We start from the raw sequence: 19672 nt of genomic DNA on the forward strand, positions 1-19672 counted from the left end.
CCAGCTGCGATGGACCACTCCTGTACCCATTGCCACGGTGGCATAGGCCGCTTCGAGTGGACGTGGCAACAGGAGGAAGAAGAGACCAAACCCGGAAGGCTGAGGGAAGTTGCGGATGAGTTCTGGACCCACCGATTCCCCTTACCTGTAGTGGAGCAGGACCAGTGGCTGCAGGAGCCGGAACATCGATGTTGGAAGCTGGAGGCCGGTGAACCGGAAGCAGCGACTGTCATGGAGGAGCCCGCACCAAAAATGGAGCCCGAGTTGAAGTGCGCAGATCCGACAGTCACAGTATGGACGCGGCCAGGATGTTGGAGCGGATGGCGGTGAGTGGTCATCGGCCCCTGACCCAGGAAGGCTGGACTGTGCCTCGGGCCCTAACCCCGGAGAGCAGGCCCATGTGTAGTGGGATTCCGTCCCTCAGCCAGTCGCATTTTCACCAGGAGGCAGAGTGTAATGTATTGTACACAGTCTATTTAGAGTCTTGTGCTTGGGTGCGAGGAAGACACAGTAGACAGAGGTTTAGTTATAACTTGCTTGTATTACTGCATACAAGTATGCCACAGGGAAAAACGCTTTACACAATTGCAGGTACACAGGCAGGAGACACGGCAGGTGACACGGCAGGTCAGAGTAAACATTAAGTTCAACATTAAGCACAAACTGGTTCCGAGTTTCTCTCTCTGTTACTTCCCTTGCAAATGTAGATTAGCATGCAGCAGAGTTCCAGTGTCCACAAGTGTCCCAGAGATCCTCAGTAGGAGATGGAAGGAATACTAAGACCAAGACTTTTAGGAGCAGGTCACAGGCTGACTGCAGACATGATTCAGAAGCACTAATTGAACAGCTGAGGCTGCTTAAAAAGGCAAGAGGCAGAGAACAGGGCGGAAACATAGAAGCTACAAACTCCATACTGACTCAGGGCAAAGAAGCTGCAGCAGGACAAAGCAAAAATGGCCAACGGAAAAACCAGGTTACAATAACAGAAAATCACAGCAGATATAGCAAAGAAACTGAGAACCTTACACAGAGGGCCTTTTTTCATCCCCAGGGCAGGCCGCTTAGATTGTGAGGGTCATTGAATACAAAAAACAACAGGAAAAAGGTGTGGGCAGAACTGCGCCAACCAGGAGGGGGCGCTATGGCTGGACGTTGCACCAGTGGGAAGTTGGTGTACATGGACGTGGACCGGGGCTACGGTTTAATTCCTGAGATGGAGACCAAAGCAAAAGTCTATGTAAATGCCGCCTCTGTGAAACTTGGCAGACCATTGCAGGGGGGAGATTCGGTCAATTTTTACAAGGAGGATGGCCCTCGCGGATATTATGCTGTGGCCGTAAGTCTGCATTCAGAGAATGATTTAGAACTGTTTGCGGGCCTGGAACAGGAAATGAAGGTCAGCCAGTCTGAAAAATTGGGAAAACTTTGAAAGTGTCCCCAAGTGCAGTTGCAAAAACTATCAAGCTCTACAAAGAAACTGGCTCACATGAGGACCACCCCAGGAAAGGAAGACCAAGAGTCACCTCTGCTTCTGAGTAGGGTTGAGCGACCTTTACTTTTATAAGATCGGGTCGGGTTTCACGAAACCCGACTTTTTCAAAAGTCGGGTCGAGTGAAATCGGCCGATCCTATAAAAAAGTCGGGGTCGGCCGAAACTCGAAACCCAATGCAGTGCATTGGGTTTCCAATGGTTCCCAGGGTCTGAAGGAGCGGAAACTCTCCTTCAGGCCCTGGGATCCATATTTAAGTGTAAAATAAAGAATTAAAATAAAAAACATCGCTACTACTCACCCTTCGTTCCGGCAGCCTTCCTTCCTAAGAATCAGCCCTTCCAGGACCTACGGTGACGTCACGGTGACGTCGCGGCTTGTGATTGGTCGCGCAGCGGTCACATGGGCGGCCGCGCGACCAATCACAAGCCGCGACATCACCGCAAGGTCCTGGAAGGCTGATTCTAAGGAAGGAAGGTTCCCGGTTAGTACCAGGGCCCGTCAGAGGGTAAGTATAGCGATATTTTTTATTTTAATTCTTTATTTTACACTTAAATCTGAATTCCGATACCAATTCCCGATATCTTAAACATATCGGGAATCGGTATCGGAATTCCGATTCCAGATTCAGAAGATCGCCGACTTCATGGCCGACCCCACACAGGGGTCGGGTCGGGTTTCATGAAACCCGACTTTGCCAAAAGTCGGCGACTTCTGAAAATTGCCGACCCGTTTCGCTCAACCCTACTACTGAGGATAAGTTTATCCGAGTCACCAGTCTCAGAAATCACAGGTTAACAGCAGCTCAGATTACAGACCAGGTCAATGCCACACAGAGTTCTAGCAGCAGACACCTCTCTACAACACCTGTTAAGAGGAGACTGTGTGCAGCAGGCCTTCATGGTAAAAAAGCTGCTAGGAAACCACTGCTAAGAACAGGCAACAAGCAGAAGAGACTTGTTTGGGCTAAAGAACACAAGGAATGGAAATTAGACCAGTGGAAATCTGTGCTTTGGTGAAGGTGAACGGATGGACTCTACATGCCTGGTTCCCACTGTGAAGCATGGAGGAGGAGGTGTGATGGTGTGGGGGTGCTTTGCTGGTGACACTGTTGGGGATTTATTCAAAATTGAAGGCATACTGAACCAGCATGGCTACCACAGCATCTTGCAGCGGCATGCTATTCCATCCGGTTTGCATTTAGTTGGACCATTATTTACTTTTCAACAGAACAATGACCCCAAACACACCTCCAGGCTGTGTAAGGGCTATTTGACCAAGAAGGAGAGTGATGGGGTGCTACGCCAGATGACCTGGCCTCCACAGTCACCAGACCTGAACCCAATCAAGATGGTTTGGGGTGAGCTGGACCGCAGAGTGAAGGCAAAATGGCCAACAAGTGCTAAGCATCTCTGGGAACTCCTTCAAGATTGTTGGAAGACCATTCCCGGTGACTACCTCTTGAAGCTCATCAAGAGAATGCCAAGAGTGCGCAAAGCAGTCATCAAAGCAAAAGGTGGCAGTGCAGCGCCCCAGAGTCCTGGTCGTTGCAGTAATGTCGCTCTGCCACTAAGGGGAGTGATGTTACGTCTGATTGCACTAAAGGAGTTCACCTGACCAGGTAACACTCACACTACACTTCACACTCCGGCCACCAGGGGGAGTGGTTCTATCTAGTAGGCCACTCCTCACACTCTGGTGAAACTGGGGGTTGGACAGGAAGACGAGGAGAAGTAACTGGGAAGAGCTAGAGAGAGGACCTGTCAGGGATGGGATCCTGACAGATTCCTAAGAAAGGACAAAAAGTGAGAAAACGGGAATACAGCAAAGAGGCGATAGGACCAGAAGGAGTCGTGCTGAAAGATCGAGGCAACATCCTTCTGAGGCGCAAACAGTCGGTGGCCGGAACGCCGAGAAAGTAAGAGACTTTAAGCATTACTTCAAACCACGGCAGGACAGCCAATTATAGGTTGGCTGTCTCACCAAAATCACCTAAGCAGACAATGGAGGCAGCTGTGGGAGAGGGGCGACTCTAGGGTCCCGGAAGAACTCCAGGCCTACCCCGTCATACGGGTGCGTCCTAACCACATCATCTGGGGGAACGGAGAGAACGAACATCAGAGACAGACAGAATCAGTTGTGAGGACTATCCTGGGGTGTTCAGCAGGGAAGGACTGCAACACACAGGCGCTAGAAGGTAGACACTGATTCCCACCTGCAAAGGGAACTCCGGATGTGCCGTTGGACCGGCCGGTCTCAGCCAGCCCTGTTAACAGTGTTCTGGATTGGGTCCCTCCAAACCTTCAGTAAAAAGGTAAAGAGACTGCAACCTGGTGTCCTTGTTATTTACTGCGACCGGCATCACACCACCACAGCGTCACTCTCCACCTTCATTGTACGCCCCTCAGGAGGGTCACGGGCTGGGTCTAGCCACCGTGACAACCCCAGAACAGAGACTCAGAGGCCCGGTACCGGGTACCCCTCGGCCCTGCGGCAGTGGGGGCGCTACAACTTGGCGTCACGAACAGGATCTACTTAAGCCTGAAGAATCAGATCATGTGTGCCTTGGGACTGTGATTTATTGTGCTTGGACTGTGACTTATTGCAAAGACTGAGCATTGTTATTGCCGCCGAGGGTTCCCGCCACAATTCGCCATCGCCGCGAACGGAGGGAGGAGCCTTAGCTTCGTGGGCGGAAGCGGTCAAAAGAAGCGCGGAACGAGAAAGCGCGGTAAAGTGCCAACCCGGAAGAGGGACTCCGACCTCCAGCAGGTTTGTGGGAGGAAGGGACAGCCATGTCTGAGTCAGGGGGAGCGGAGGCGGCGGTCGCAGCCATGGACACAGAGGCAGCTCTGGTCCCTGTAGCGGACGTAGCCGCGGCCCTAATACCACCACCGGTGGCCGCAGAGCCCGCTGTCCCCATCAGTCAGTCGGACAGTCGGACACTGTCGCTACCACAAAGGCCATAATGCCCTTCTCTATGCCGTACCTGCCCGGAGCGGCCTGGCTCCCGCGATACTCCGGGGATTCGCACACATTAACTGATTTTAAAGAAGGAATCTGCAGCCTGCTCGAGTTCTATCCCCTGACGGAGCCTCAGAAGGTTCATATGATAATCGGCCAACTCTTCGGGGCGGCTCTGAGAGAAGTGAAGTCCTGGCCCGCCGCGGATAAGGGAATTGCACAGCAGGTTTTTGCAAACTTAAAGCCACCTTCGATACCCGCACTGCTACAGAAATTAAATTGACTTTCTATGGATGCAAACAGAGACCGCAGGATAGCTTACGGGACTATGCCCTTAATCTCCAGGAGGTGCTGCGGGCCATTAAGCAGAGTGACCCCGACAGCATGCAGGATGAGGATAAACTCCTGAAAGAGCGGTTCATTGAGGGGCTCCTGTGCAGTCACCAACGGGGCCAATTGCACTTCCTGGCCATGCAAAATCCAGACTTGACTTTTGCGCAATTCAAGGATAAAGCTATCCAGGCGTTGCAGGAGCGACAGCCCAGCTGTGCAGCGCCTCCCAGGCGTCCCGCTCTCACATACCACCAGGAGGTGGCGTCGGATGCCCCAGTCGCTGCCGAGGCCGATGCCCAAAGCCTAGAGGACGACTCCCCTGCAGGACTCCGCCTCCAGATGCAGGAGCTGACCAGGAGCTTTGCTGCCCTGGCCCGGACGGTGCAGTCCCTACAGGAGGCCCCCAAGGAGAAGATCCAGCTGGCCTCCAGACCAGAGGATGTCCCTTGGATGCGACAGAGGAGGACTCCGCCGACCAGAGGCCGGGACGACGATCGCTTCCATCGGGACGGACGACCCATCTGCCGCCGCTGCCATCAGGTGGGCCACCTTGCAAGGTACTGTCCTTTAAACGAGCAACCCCTGGGGCAAAGGGCCAACCCCCAGGAGTAGGACGGTCAGGCCCGCAGCATTGGAGAGCCAAATACATTGGAGGGCGACCAGTTCTTCCTGTGGTGATTGACGGTATCCCCATGAATGCTTTGCTGGACACCATGTTGTGAATTCCGTTCTGGAGCTCCCTCCTGTGGTTGCTAATGGTATTTTTGTGAGTTCTGCCCTTGGGCTCCCTCTGGTGGTTTCGAGTGGAACTGCTGCTCCTTTAGGTAGCTGTAGCAGCTGCCTCCACTAATCGCCTTGCCTGGGTTTGTTATTTAAACCTGCTCTGGGCTTTAGTTCATGCCAGCTGTCAATGTTCTTGGTTGGATTTGGTTCTCTCCTTGGATTTCTCATATGGCCTGTCCTTGTCAGCAAAAGATAAGTTTTTGCTAGTTCTTGTTTGTCCATTTGCTTGGACTCTATTGCTCTGCAAATATGTCTCTTTTTGTCCAGCTTGTCATTATGTAATACTCAGGCTAGCTGGAAGCTCTGGGAAAGCAGATTTGCCCCTCCACACCGTGAGTCGGTGTGGAGTTCATTTTTGTAAACTCTGCGTGCATTTTGTAGTTTTTAATACTGACCGCACAGTATCCTTTTCTCTCTGTCTATCAAGTTTAGTATTGGCCTCCTTTGCTGAAATCTGATTTCATTTCTGTGTACGTCATTTCCCTCTCCACTCACAGTCAATATTTGTGGGGGGCTGTCTTTCCTTTTGGGGTTTTCTCTGAGGCAAGATAGCTTTCTATTTCCTTCTTTAGGGGTAGTTAGTTCTTAGGCTGTGAAGAGGTGTCTAGGGAGAGTCAGGAACATCCCACGGCTATTACTAGTGTTGTTGTTAGGATTAGGGACTGCGGTCAGTAGAGATACCACCTTCTCAGAGCTCGTTCCATGTTGTGTTTTAGCCACCAGGTCATATCAGTGTGGCCTCTTAACCACCAGGTCATAACAGTACAGCTGGCCCACAATGTATTAAATGCATCTCAAAAGAGGGAAAAGAAAGTTCTGAGTCATTTTTTTTTCCTTTGTAGCTTGTTTTGTCTTTTTTTCCCCTTGATCTCTGGGTGGTTCAGGATTTTGGTGCTGATATGGAGGTTCAGGGTCTGTCCTTGCACGTGGATCAACTCGCTGCAAGGGTACAGAGTATCCAAGATTATGTTGTCCAGACTCCGGTATTAGAGCCTAGAATTCCTATTCCTGATTTATTTTCTGGGGATAGATCTAAATTTTTGAACTTTAAAAATAATTGCAGATTGTTTTTTGCTCTGAGATCCCATTCCTCTGGTGACCCCATTCAGCAGGTGAAGATTGTTATTTCTTTGCTGCGTGGCGACCCGCAGGACTGGGCATTCTCCCTTGAGCCAGGAAATCCTGCATTGCTCAATATTGACGCATTTTTTCAAGCGCTCGGATTGCTGTATGACGAGCCTAATTCTGTGGATCAGGCAGAAAAAACTTTGCTGGCTCTGTGTCAGGGTCAGGAAGCAGCAGAAGTATACTGCCAGAAATGTAGAAAGTGGTCTGTGCTCACAAAATGGAATGAGTATGCCCTGGCAGCGATTTTCAGAAAGGGTTTTTCTGAAGCCCTTAAAGATGTTATGGTGGGGTTTCCTACGCCTGCTGGTCTGAATGAGTCAATGTCTTTGGCCATTCAGATTGATCGGCGCTTGCGTGAGCGCAAGGTGGTGCACCATATGGCAGTGTCCTCTGAGCAGAGTCCTGAGCCTATGCAATGTGATAGGATTTTGACTAGAGCAGAAAGGCAGAAATTCAGACATCAGAATGGCCTGTGTTTTTACTGTGGTGATTCTGCTCATGCTATTTCTGATTGCCCTAAGCGTACTAAGAGGGTCCCTGGGTCTGTTACCATTAGTACTGTACAGCCTAAATTTCTCTTGTCTGTTACCCTGATTTGCTCATTGTCGTCCTTTTCTGTTTTGGCATTTGTGGATTCTGGAGCTGCCCTGAACTTAATGGACTTAGAATTTGCCAAGCGCTGTGGTTTTTCCTTGGAGCCTTTGCAGAGCCCTATTCCCTTAAGGGGGATTGATGCTACACCATTGGCCAAGAATAAACCTCAGTACTGGACACAGTTAACCATGTACATGGCTCCAGCACATCAGGAAAATATTCGCTTTTTGGTGTTGCATAATTTGCATGATGTTTTTGTGCTAGAATCCAGTGGGTTGCTTTTGCCTTTGCCTATTCCTGAGAGGCCCTGGACGCATATTTCCGTGGATTTAATTTCTGATCTTCCTGTTTCTCAGAAGGTCTTCCTGTTTCTCAGAAGATGTCTGTCATCTGGGTGGTTTGTGACCGGTTTTCTAAGATGGTCCATTTGGTACCGTTGCCTAAGTTGCCTTCCTCCTCTGATTTGGTTCCATTATTTTTTCAGCATGTGGTTCGTTTGCATGGTATTCCGGAGAATATTGTGTCTGACAGAGGTTCCCAGTTTGTTTCTAGGTTTTGGCGGTCCTTTTGTGCTAGAATGGGCATTGATTTGTCTTTTTCTTCAGCGTTCCATCCTCAGTAGTGTTGAGCGATACTTTCCGATATCGGAAAGTATCGGTATCGGAAAGTATCGGCCGATACCGTCAAAATATCGGATCCAATCCGATACCGATACCCGATCCCAATGCAAGTCAATGGGACGAAAATATCGGAATTAAAATAAACCCTTTATAAACTTGTAGGTTCATTCTACATGAAGGAAAACAACTAAGAATAATGTAGGATGTATTGGGGGACGTGGCGGAGATATTAAAGGGACAGAGGTTTAGCCCAATGTAATAGAATAGCAGGATTTTTAATTTTTTTTTATGAAGTTCGGCGTTAGAAAGAATTTGACTATGTTATTTTTTTTTTTTTTTATGTCAGATATTGATGTTTCACTACTTCCACGCCCTTCACCTTCTTTTTTACTTCTCCCACGCTTTCTTCTTAATTATCCTCATCATCAGCTTCTTTGACATCAACTTCTTCACCTTATTCATCTTCTTCTTCATCTTCTACCTATTATTTTTTGGGTTACATTGTTCATATTCTTTTTATTTTACTATTATCTTCATCATATTCAACTTCTTCATCATATTCTTATTTGTGACAGGCATTCCCGTAGTTGTTATCTATAAAAGTTTGAAGATTACACCTTCCGTTCTGCCTGTCACAAACCAGTTACATTTGTCCGCGTTCAGTTTGGCCTGCAGCATCAGGCTTTATCCAGGGGCACCACGAGGAGGAACGGACTCACCCCCATACACTGCTTAGTCTTCTTCTGCTTATAATTTACATAATATTTTTTTGCTCTGATATTTTGTGTTATGCTTAATGTCCTTCTGCTCTTTGTTCTGCAGCCTCTTGTTCTTCTGCTTCTCGGTCTTCCAGGTCGTCGTCGTCTCCAGGGTCGTCGTCTCCGGGGTCGTCGTCATCGGGGTGGTCTCCGGGGTCGTCGTCATCGGGGTGGTCTTCAGGGTCATCGTCTCCAGGGTCGTCGTCATCACGGTGGTTGTCGTCTCTGGTGTCGTCGTCATCTTAGGGGTGTTCTTCCGGGTCATCGTGTTTAGTCTCTTGAACTTGGAAATGTAGCAGAAGGTACAAGAAGGCTGAGAAAATGCCGAGAACCAGCTGATGGAACTGGAACTCGGATGGCTACCCGAAGGTCCAAGAGCCAATGGAACTACCGAGGACCAGCTGACGTTACTGGAACCCGGTTACTAAGCAGGAGGTACCCGTGCCTGAAAGCACTACCAAGGACCACCTGACGTTGGTGGAACTCGGATACCCAGAGGGAGGCACCTAAGCCAAAGGCTCTGCCCGGAACCAGCTGACGGTACTGGAATCAGGATGGGGAGCAGAAGGTACAAGAGCAAAAGACACTGCCGAGAACCAGCTGACGGTGCTGGAACCCGGATGGGTAGCCGAAGGTCCAAGAGCCAATGGAACTACCGAGGACCAGCTGACGTTACTGGAACCCGGTTACTAAGCAGGAGGTACCCGTGCCTGAAAGCACTACCAAGGACCACCTGACGTTGGTGGAACTCGGATACCCAGAGGGAGGCACCTAAGCCAAAGGCTCTGCCCGGAACCAGCTGACGGTACTGGAACCAGGATGTGGAGCAGAAGGTACAAGAGCAAGTGTCTGCGTGGCTTTTGCAGGACACGTTGCCGGCTGCACAGCAGGGGAACAGCTGGCGGTGCTGGACCCCACTGACACATTGGCGAGGTGTTTGGCTCTGTGCAGCCAGCACTTCCGGACAGCAACGAGCGGTGTTGTAGCCCGGGCTCTGCAGGGGGAGCAGAGTGTAGGCCGAAGCCTACTTGAACCAATTTCAAAGGTAACCTTTAACCCCCCCTCAGGGGTTAGAAAGTAGAAGAGCCACAGCTTATGCAGCAGTAGTGCTGCACAAGTCAAAGGTTGCTCTTTTAATTTCGCTCCTTGCACACGCTGAATGAAACACGTATAACATTTAGCCCTTTATACAGTCAAACTGTGTTGGAGGCGCGAGTTCCCTTTGTAATGAGACGCAGCACAGATGTCAAGAATCCCACCTTGGTGCTGGGTGCAGCCTCCAGAGCGTTGTTATTTGCTGTACAGGAGTCTGCGCTGTCGTGTTATCCCCTGGCCTAGCGCTGTTAGCGCTGCCCATCTTCTGACCTCATTTAATGTTGGCCGGTGCGGTTCGCGATGCCCATGAATCACAGCCCCGCAGTGTATTGACATAGTTTAAACACTGCGGGGCTGGGATTCATGGCCTGGCGCAGTACATATGTTCGCCTCTCGCTTGGGTTCTTACACCCGCTTCAGACTATGTGGCGTCATCTGATCCCTTATCGCATGCCACGGCCATGAAGCCGCACAGTCCGAAGAAGGCGGAAGGAGAGGAGGGACAGGCGAACTGATGCACTGATCCTGCCCATCAATCACACCCTCGCAGTCCCAATAAATAAGACACCGAGGGGCGTTGTGTGGGTCAGGGCGGCCGCAGAGGCGCAGGCAGCCAAACAATGATGCCAGAAGACGGGCAGCGCTACCAAGGGGGTTGCAGCGTGTCATTACAAAGGAAAGTCACACCACCGGGACGGTTAAATGGTCACACAGAGGACACATTGCAGACGTGTTTTCAGTTCCACATGTGCGAGGAGAATACGTTTCTGAGCCACCTTGCACACATGCAGCATTACCGCTGTACAAGGTGGCTGGATAACGTAAAAACGCCTGGGGGAGGGGGGACAGGTTCCCTTCAATTTCAGTTCTTGTGTCTGCGTGGCTTTTGCAGGACACGTTGCCGGCTGCACAGCAGGGGAACAGCTGGCGGTGCTGGACCCCACTGACACATTGGCTGGTGTTTTTCTCTGTGCAGCTAGCACATCTGGGCAAAAACTGGCGGTGTGTTAGAGCCCAGGGACAGCAGGAGGAGGAGCAGGAGGAGGAGGAGCAGGGGGAGGGGAGTGTAGGCCGAAGCCTGCACAGGCGGCAGCTTTGGGTGTGTTGTGTCTGCGTGGCTTTTGCAGGACACGTTGCCGGCTACACAGCAGGGGAACAGCTGGCGGTGCTGGACCCCACTGACACATTGGCGAGGTGTTTGGCTCTGTGCAGCCAGCACTTCCGGACAGCAACTAGCGTTGTTGGAGCCCGGGCTCTGCAGGTGGAGCAGAGTGTAGGCCGAAGCCTAATTGAACCGATTTCAAAAGTCACCTTTAACCCCCCCTCAGGGGTTACAAAGTAGAAGAGCCACAGCTTATGCAGCAGCAGTGCTGCGCAAGTCAAAGGTTGCTCTTGTAATTTTTCTCCTTGCACACGCTGAATGGAACACGTATAACATTTAGCCCTTTATACAGTCAAACTGTGTAATGGAGGCGAGAGTTCCCTTTGTAATGAGACGCAGCACAGGTGTCAAGAATCCCACCTTGGTGCTGGGTGCAGCCTCCCGAGCGTTGTTATTTGCTGTACAGGAGTCTGCGCTGTCGTGTTATCCCCTGGCCTAGCGCCGTTAGCGCTGCCCATCTTCTGGCATCATGTAATGTCGGCCGGTGCGGTTCGCGATGACCATGAATCCCAGCCCCGCAGTGTCTTAACATTGTTAAAACACTGCGGGGCTGGGATTCAGGGCCTGGCGCAGCACATATGTTGGCCTCTCACACTCGGGTCCTTACACCCGCTTCAGACTGTGCGGCGTCATCTGATCCCTTATCGCATGCCACGGCCATGAAGCCGCACAGTCCGAAGAAGGCGGAAGGAGAGGAGGGACAGGCGAACTGATGCACTGATCCTGCCCATCAATCACACCCTCGCAGTCCCAATAAATAAGACACCGAGGGGCGTTGTGTGGGTCAGGGCGGCCGCAGAGGCGCAGGCAGCCAAACAATGATGCCAGAAGACGGGCAGCGCTACCAAGGGGGTTGCAGCGTGTCATTACAAAGGAAAGTCACACCACCGGGACGGTTAAATGGTCACACAGAGGACACATTGCAGACGTGTTTTCAGTTCCACATGTGCGAGGAGAATACGTTTCTGAGCCACCTTGCACACATGCAGCATTACCGCTGTACAAGGTGGCTGGATAACGTAAAAACGCCTGGGGGAGGGGGGACAGGTTCCCTTCAATTTCAGTTCTTGTGTCTGCGTGGCTTTTGCAGGACACGTTGCCGGCTGCACAGCAGGGGAACAGCTGGCGGTGCTGGACCCCACTGACACATTGGCTGGTGTTTTTCTCTGTGCAGCTAGCACATCTGGGCAAAAACTGGCGGTGTGTTAGAGCCCAGGGACAGCAGGAGGAGGAGCAGGAGGAGGAGGAGCAGGGGGAGGGGAGTGTAGGCCGAAGCCTGCACAGGCGGCAGCTTTGGGTGTGTTGTGTCTGCGTGGCTTTTGCAGGACACGTTGCCGGCTACACAGCAGGGGAACAGCTGGCGGTGCTGGACCCCACTGACACATTGGCGAGGTGTTTGGCTCTGTGCAGCCAGCACTTCCGGACAGCAACTAGCGTTGTTGGAGCCCGGGCTCTGCAGGTGGAGCAGAGTGTAGGCCGAAGCCTAATTGAACCGATTTCAAAAGTCACCTTTAACCCCCCCTCAGGGGTTACAAAGTAGAAGAGCCACAGCTTATGCAGCAGCAGTGCTGCGCAAGTCAAAGGTTGCTCTTGTAATTTTTCTCCTTGCACACGCTGAATGGAACACGTATAACATTTAGCCCTTTATACAGTCAAACTGTGTAATGGAGGCGAGAGTTCCCTTTGTAATGAGACGCAGCACAGGTGTCAAGAATCCCACCTTGGTGCTGGGTGCAGCCTCCCGAGCGTTGTTATTTGCTGTACAGGAGTCTGCGCTGTCGTGTTATCCCCTGGCCTAGCGCCGTTAGCGCTGCCCATCTTCTGGCATCATGTAATGTCGGCCGGTGCGGTTCGCGATGACCATGAATCCCAGCCCCGCAGTGTCTTAACATTGTTAAAACACTGCGGGGCTGGGATTCAGGGCCTGGCGCAGCACATATGTTGGCCTCTCACACTCGGGTCCTTACACCCACTTCAGACTGTGCGGCGTCATCTGATCCCTTATCGCATGCCACGGCCATGAAGCCGCACAGTCCGAAGAAGGCGGAAGGAGAGGAGGGACAGGCGAACTGATGCACTGATCCTGCCCATCAATCACACCCTCGCAGTCCCAATAAATAAGACACCGAGGGGCGTTGTGTGGGTCAGGGCGGCCGCAGAGGCGCAGGCAGCCAAACAATGATGCCAGAAGACGGGCAGCGCTACCAAGGGGGTTGCAGCGTGTCATTACAAAGGAAAGTCACACCACCGGGACGGTTAAATGGTCACACAGAGGACACATTGCAGACGTGTTTTCAGTTCCACATGTGCGAGGAGAATACGTTTCTGAGCCACCTTGCACACATGCAGCATTACCGCTGTACAAGGTGGCTGGATAACGTAAAAACGCCTGGGGGAGGGGGGACAGGTTCCCTTCAATTTCAGTTCTTGTGTCTGCGTGGCTTTTGCAGGACACGTTGCCGGCTGCACAGCAGGGGAACAGCTGGCGGTGCTGGACCCCACTGACACATTGGCTGGTGTTTTTCTCTGTGCAGCTAGCACATCTGGGCAAAAACTGGCGGTGTGTTAGAGCCCAGGGACAGCAGGAGGAGGAGCAGGAGGAGGAGGAGCAGGGGGAGGGGAGTGTAGGCCGAAGCCTGCACAGGCGGCAGCTTTGGGTGTGTTGTGTCTGCGTGGCTTTTGCAGGACACGTTGCCGGCTACACAGCAGGGGAACAGCTGGCGGTGCTGGACCCCACTGACACATTGGCGAGGTGTTTGGCTCTGTGCAGCCAGCACTTCCGGACAGCAACTAGCGTTGTTGGAGCCCGGGCTCTGCAGGTGGAGCAGAGTGTAGGCCGAAGCCTAATTGAACCGATTTCAAAAGTCACCTTTAACCCCCCCTCAGGGGTTACAAAGTAGAAGAGCCACAGCTTATGCAGCAGCAGTGCTGCGCAAGTCAAAGGTTGCTCTTGTAATTTTTCTCCTTGCACACGCTGAATGGAACACGTATAACATTTAGCCCTTTATACAGTCAAACTGTGTAATGGAGGCGAGAGTTCCCTTTGTAATGAGACGCAGCACAGGTGTCAAGAATCCCACCTTGGTGCTGGGTGCAGCCTCCCGAGCGTTGTTATTTGCTGTACAGGAGTCTGCGCTGTCGTGTTATCCCCTGGCCTAGCGCCGTTAGCGCTGCCCATCTTCTGGCATCATGTAATGTCGGCCGGTGCGGTTCGCGATGACCATGAATCCCAGCCCCGCAGTGTCTTAACATTGTTAAAACACTGCGGGGCTGGGATTCAGGGCCTGGCGCAGCACATATGTTGGCCTCTCACACTCGGGTCCTTACACCCGCTTCAGACTGTGCGGCGTCATCTGATCCCTTATCGCATGCCACGGCCATGAAGCCGCACAGTCCGAAGAAGGCGGAAGGAGAGGAGGGACAGGCGAACTGATGCACTGATCCTGCCCATCAATCACACCCTCGCAGTCCCAATAAATAAGACACCGAGGGGCGTTGTGTGGGTCAGGGCGGCCGCAGAGGCGCAGGCAGCCAAACAATGATGCCAGAAGACGGGCAGCGCTACCAAGGGGGTTGCAGCGTGTCATTACAAAGGAAAGTCACACCACCGGGACGGTTAAATGGTCACACAGAGGACACATTGCAGACGTGTTTTCAGTTCCACATGTGCGAGGAGAATACGTTTCTGAGCCACCTTGCACACATGCAGCATTACCGCTGTACAAGGTGGCTGGATAACGTAAAAACGCCTGGGGGAGGGGGGACAGGTTCCCTTCAATTTCAGTTCTTGTGTCTGCGTGGCTTTTGCAGGACACGTTGCCGGCTGCACAGCAGGGGAACAGCTGGCGGTGCTGGACCCCACTGACACATTGGCTGGTGTTTTTCTCTGTGCAGCTAGCACATCTGGGCAAAAACTGGCGGTGTGTTAGAGCCCAGGGACAGCAGGAGGAGGAGCAGGAGGAGGAGGAGCAGGGGGAGGGGAGTGTAGGCCGAAGCCTGCACAGGCGGCAGCTTTGGGTGTGTTGTGTCTGCGTGGCTTTTGCAGGACACGTTGCCGGCTACACAGCAGGGGAACAGCTGGCGGTGCTGGACCCCACTGACACATTGGCGAGGTGTTTGGCTCTGTGCAGCCAGCACTTCCGGACAGCAACTAGCGTTGTTGGAGCCCGGGCTCTGCAGGTGGAGCAGAGTGTAGGCCGAAGCCTAATTGAACCGATTTCAAAAGTCACCTTTAACCCCCCCTCAGGGGTTACAAAGTAGAAGAGCCACAGCTTATGCAGCAGCAGTGCTGCGCAAGTCAAAGGTTGCTCTTGTAATTTTTCTCCTTGCACACGCTGAATGGAACACGTATAACATTTAGCCCTTTATACAGTCAAACTGTGTAATGGAGGCGAGAGTTCCCTTTGTAATGAGACGCAGCACAGGTGTCAAGAATCCCACCTTGGTGCTGGGTGCAGCCTCCCGAGCGTTGTTATTTGCTGTACAGGAGTCTGCGCTGTCGTGTTATCCCCTGGCCTAGCGCCGTTAGCGCTGCCCATCTTCTGGCATCATGTAATGTCGGCCGGTGCGGTTCGCGATGACCATGAATCCCAGCCCCGCAGTGTCTTAACATTGTTAAAACACTGCGGGGCTGGGATTCAGGGCCTGGCGCAGCACATATGTTCGCCTCTCACACTCGGGTCCTTACACCCGCTTCAGACTGTGCGGCGTCATCTGATCCCTTATCGCATGCCACGGCCATGAAGCCGCACAGTCCGAAGAAGGCGGAAGGAGAGGAGGGACAGGCGAACTGATGCACTGATCCTGCCCATCAATCACACCCTCGCAGTCCCATTAAATAAGACAACGAGGGCTGTTGTGTGGGTCAGGGCGGCCGCAGAAGCGCAGCCAGCCAAACAATGATGCCAGAAGACGGGCAGCGTTACCAAGGAGCTTGTTGCGTGTGTCAATACAAAGTCAAATCACACCTGAGGGACGTTTTAATGGTCACAGAGGACACATTTTAGACGTGTTCACTTCAACATGGGCAAGGAGAATAAGTTTCTGAGCCACCTTGAACACATGCAGCATTACTGCTGTTCAAGGTAGCTGTAAAACATAGAAACACCTGGGGGAGGGGGGAAAGGTTCCCTTCAATTTCAGTTCTTGTGTCTGCGTGGCTTTTGCAGGACACGTTGCCGGCTGCACAGCAGGGGAACAGCTGGCGGTGCTGGACCCCACTGACACATTGGCTGGTGTTTTTCTCTGTGCAGCTAGCACATCTGGGCAAAAACTGGCGGTGTTAGAGCCCAGGGTCAGCAGGAGGAGCAGGGGGAGCGGAGTGTAGGCCGAAGCCTGCACTCGAGCAAGTTGAAAGGAAACCTTTAACCCCCCCCCCCCCCAGGCGTTTGTAGCTGAAAGAGCCATTGTGTACAGCACTAATGCTGGAAAAGGTAAACTTAGCTCTTTTAATTATGGTCCTTGTACATGCGGAACCTAACATTTATGAAATGTGTCCCCACACAGCGTTAAACCGTCCGGTAGGTGGAACTTTCCTTTGTCGTGTGACGCAGCACAGCCATCATTTTTACCCCCTTGGCGCCGTGCGCCCCCTCCTCAGCGTTGTTTGAATCTGTCCCGGAGCCTGCGCTGTTAGGTTAGCCCTTGGCCATGCACACATGTTGCGCTGCCCGTCTTCTGACCTCATTTGGTGTCAGGCTGGCTGCGCCTGTGCGGGTGCGCTGGCCGAGATCCCGCCTCGCAGTGTCGTCTCATGTAATCCCACCGCGGGCCTGTGATCCGTGCCCGTGCGCAGTGCATATCCTCTCCTCTCACTCCCCTCCCTACGGCTTTTTCAGACTGTGCGGTGTCACGGCCGTGGCATGCTATTAGGGACCAGCTGACATCGCACAGTCTGAAGAAGCCATAGGGAGGGGAGTGAGAGGAGAGGATATGCACTGCGCACGGGCACGGATCACAGGCCCACGGTGGGATTACATTAGACGACACTGCGAGGCGGGATCTCGGCCAGCGCACCCGCACAGGCGCAGCCAGCCTGACACCAAATGAGGTCAGAAGACGGGCAGCGCAACATGTGTGCATGGCCAAGGGCTAACCTAACAGCGCAGGCTCCGGGACAGATTCAAACAACGCTGAGGAGGGGGCGCACGGCGCCAAGGGGGTAAAAATGATGGCTGTGCTGCGTCACACGACAAAGGAAAGTTCCACCTACCGGACGGTGTAACGCTGTGTGGGGACACATTTCATAAGTGTTTGGTTCAGCATGTGCAAGGAGCATCACGAAAAGAGGCACTTTTTCCCTTTGCATCATTACTGCTGCACAAGGTGGCTCCTTCAGTAACAAACGCCTGGGGGGGGGGGGACAGGTTCCCTTAAAGTAAACTTGTTGTGACTGCGTGGCGGTCGCAGTACACGTTGCCGTATACACAGCAGGGGAACAGCTGGCGGTGCTGAACCCCACTAACACATTGGCGAGGTGTTTGGCTCTGTGCGTACAGCACTTCTGGACGGCAACTGGCGGTGTTGGAGCCCAGGGACAGGTGGAGGAGGAGGAGGTTGGAGGAGGTAGGAGGGATTGCCACACACACAGCAGGGGAACAGCTGACGTTACTGAACCCCAATAACAGAGGAGGGACTGTTGACTGTGCGTACAGCACTTCTGGACGGCAAGTGGCGGTGTTGGAGCCCAGGGACAGGTGGAGGAGGAGGAGGTTGGAGGAGGTAGGAGGAGGTAGGAGGGATTGCCACACACACAGCAGGGGAACAGCTGACGTTACTGAACCCCAATAACAGAGGAGGGACTGTTGACTGTGCGTACAGCACTTCTGGACGGCAACTGGCGGTGTTGGAGCCCAGGGGCAGGTGGAGGAGGAGGAGGTAGGAGGAGGTAGGAGGGATTGCCACACACACAGCAGGGGAACAGCTGACGTTACTGAACCCCAATAACAGAGGAGGGACTGTTGACTGTGCGTACAGCACTTCTGGACGGCAACTGGCGGTGTTGGAGCCCAGGGACAGGTGGAGGAGGAGGAGGTTGGAGGAGGTAGGAGGAGGTAGGAGGGATTGCCACACACACAGCAGGGGAACAGCTGACGTTACTGAACCCCAATAACAGAGGAGGGACTGTTGACTGTGCGTACAGCACTTCTGGACGGCAACTGGCGGTGTTGGAGCCCAGGGGCAGGTGGAGGAGGAGGAGGTAGGAGGAGGTAGGAGGGATTGCCACACACACAGCAGGGGAACAGCTGACGTTACTGAACCCCAATAACAGAGGAGGGACTGTTGACTGTGCGTACAGCACTTCTGGACGGCAACTGGCGGTGTTGGAGCCCAGGGACAGGTGGAGGAGGAGGAGGTTGGAGGAGGTAGGAGGGATTGCCACACACACAGCAGGGGAACAGCTGACGTTACTGAACCCCAATAACAGAGGAGGGACTGTTGACTGTGCGTACAGCACTTCCGGACGGCAACTGGCGGTGTTGGAGCCCAGGGACAGGTGGAGGAGGAGGAGGTTGGAGGAGGTAGGAGGAGGTAGGAGGGATTGCCACACACACAGCAGGGGAACAGCTGACGTTACTGAACCCCAATAACAGAGGAGGGACTGTTGACTGTGCGTACAGCACTTCCGGACGGCAACTGGCGGTGTTGGAGCCCAGGGACAGGTGGAGGAGGAGGAGGTTGGAGGAGGTAGGAGGAGGTAGGAGGGATTGCCACACACACAGCAGGGGAACAGCTGACGTTACTGAACCCCAATAACAGAGGAGGGACTGTTGACTGTGCGTACAGCACTTCTGGACGGCAACTGGCGGTGTTGGAGCCCAGGGGCAGGTGGAGGAGGAGGAGGTAGGAGGAGGTAGGAGGGATTGCCACACACACAGCAGGGGAACAGCTGACGTTACTGAACCCCAATAACAGAGGAGGGACTGTTGACTGTGCGTACAGCACTTCTGGACGGCAACTGGCGGTGTTGGAGCCCAGGGGCAGGTGGAGGAGGAGGAGGTAGGAGGAGGTAGGAGGGATTGCCACACACACAGCAGGGGAACAGCTGACGTTACTGAACCCCAATAACAGAGGAGGGACTGTTGACTGTGCGTACAGCACTTCTGGACGGCAACTGGCGGTGTTGGAGCCCAGGGACAGGTGGAGGAGGAGGAGGTTGGAGGAGGTAGGAGGAGGTAGGAGGGATTGCCACACACACAGCAGGGGAACAGCTGACGTTACTGAACCCCAATAACAGAGGAGCGACTGTTGACTGTGCGTACAGCACTTCTGGACGGCAACTGGCGGTGTTGGAGCCCAGGGACAGGTGGAGGAGGAGGAGGTTGGAGGAGGTAGGAGGAGGTAGGAGGGATTGCCACACACACAGCAGGGGAACAGCTGACGTTACTGAACCCCAATAACAGAGGAGCGACTGTTGGGACTGTGCGTACAGCACTACCAGGCAACAACTAGCGGTGTTGGAGCCCAGGGACAGGTGGAAAAGCAGAGGAACACAATGTAGGCCGAAGCCTGAGAAAGTCGAAAGGGAACCTTTAACCCCCCCCCAAGGCGTTTGTAGCTGAAAGAGCCAGCTTGTGCAGCACAAAAGATGCAAAAGGAAAAGGTGGCTCTTTTCATCATGCTCCTTGCAAACACAGAACTAAACACTTATAAAATGTGTCCCCTGCAACCGTAAAACCGTCCCGGAGGTGGGACTTTCCTTCGTAATGTGACGCAGCCCAGCCGTCATTCCTACCCCCCCGGCGC

This window comes from Ranitomeya variabilis, chromosome 1 (assembly GCF_051348905.1).
Source record: "Ranitomeya variabilis isolate aRanVar5 chromosome 1, aRanVar5.hap1, whole genome shotgun sequence".
In the NCBI taxonomy this organism is placed as follows: Eukaryota; Metazoa; Chordata; class Amphibia; order Anura; family Dendrobatidae; genus Ranitomeya; species Ranitomeya variabilis.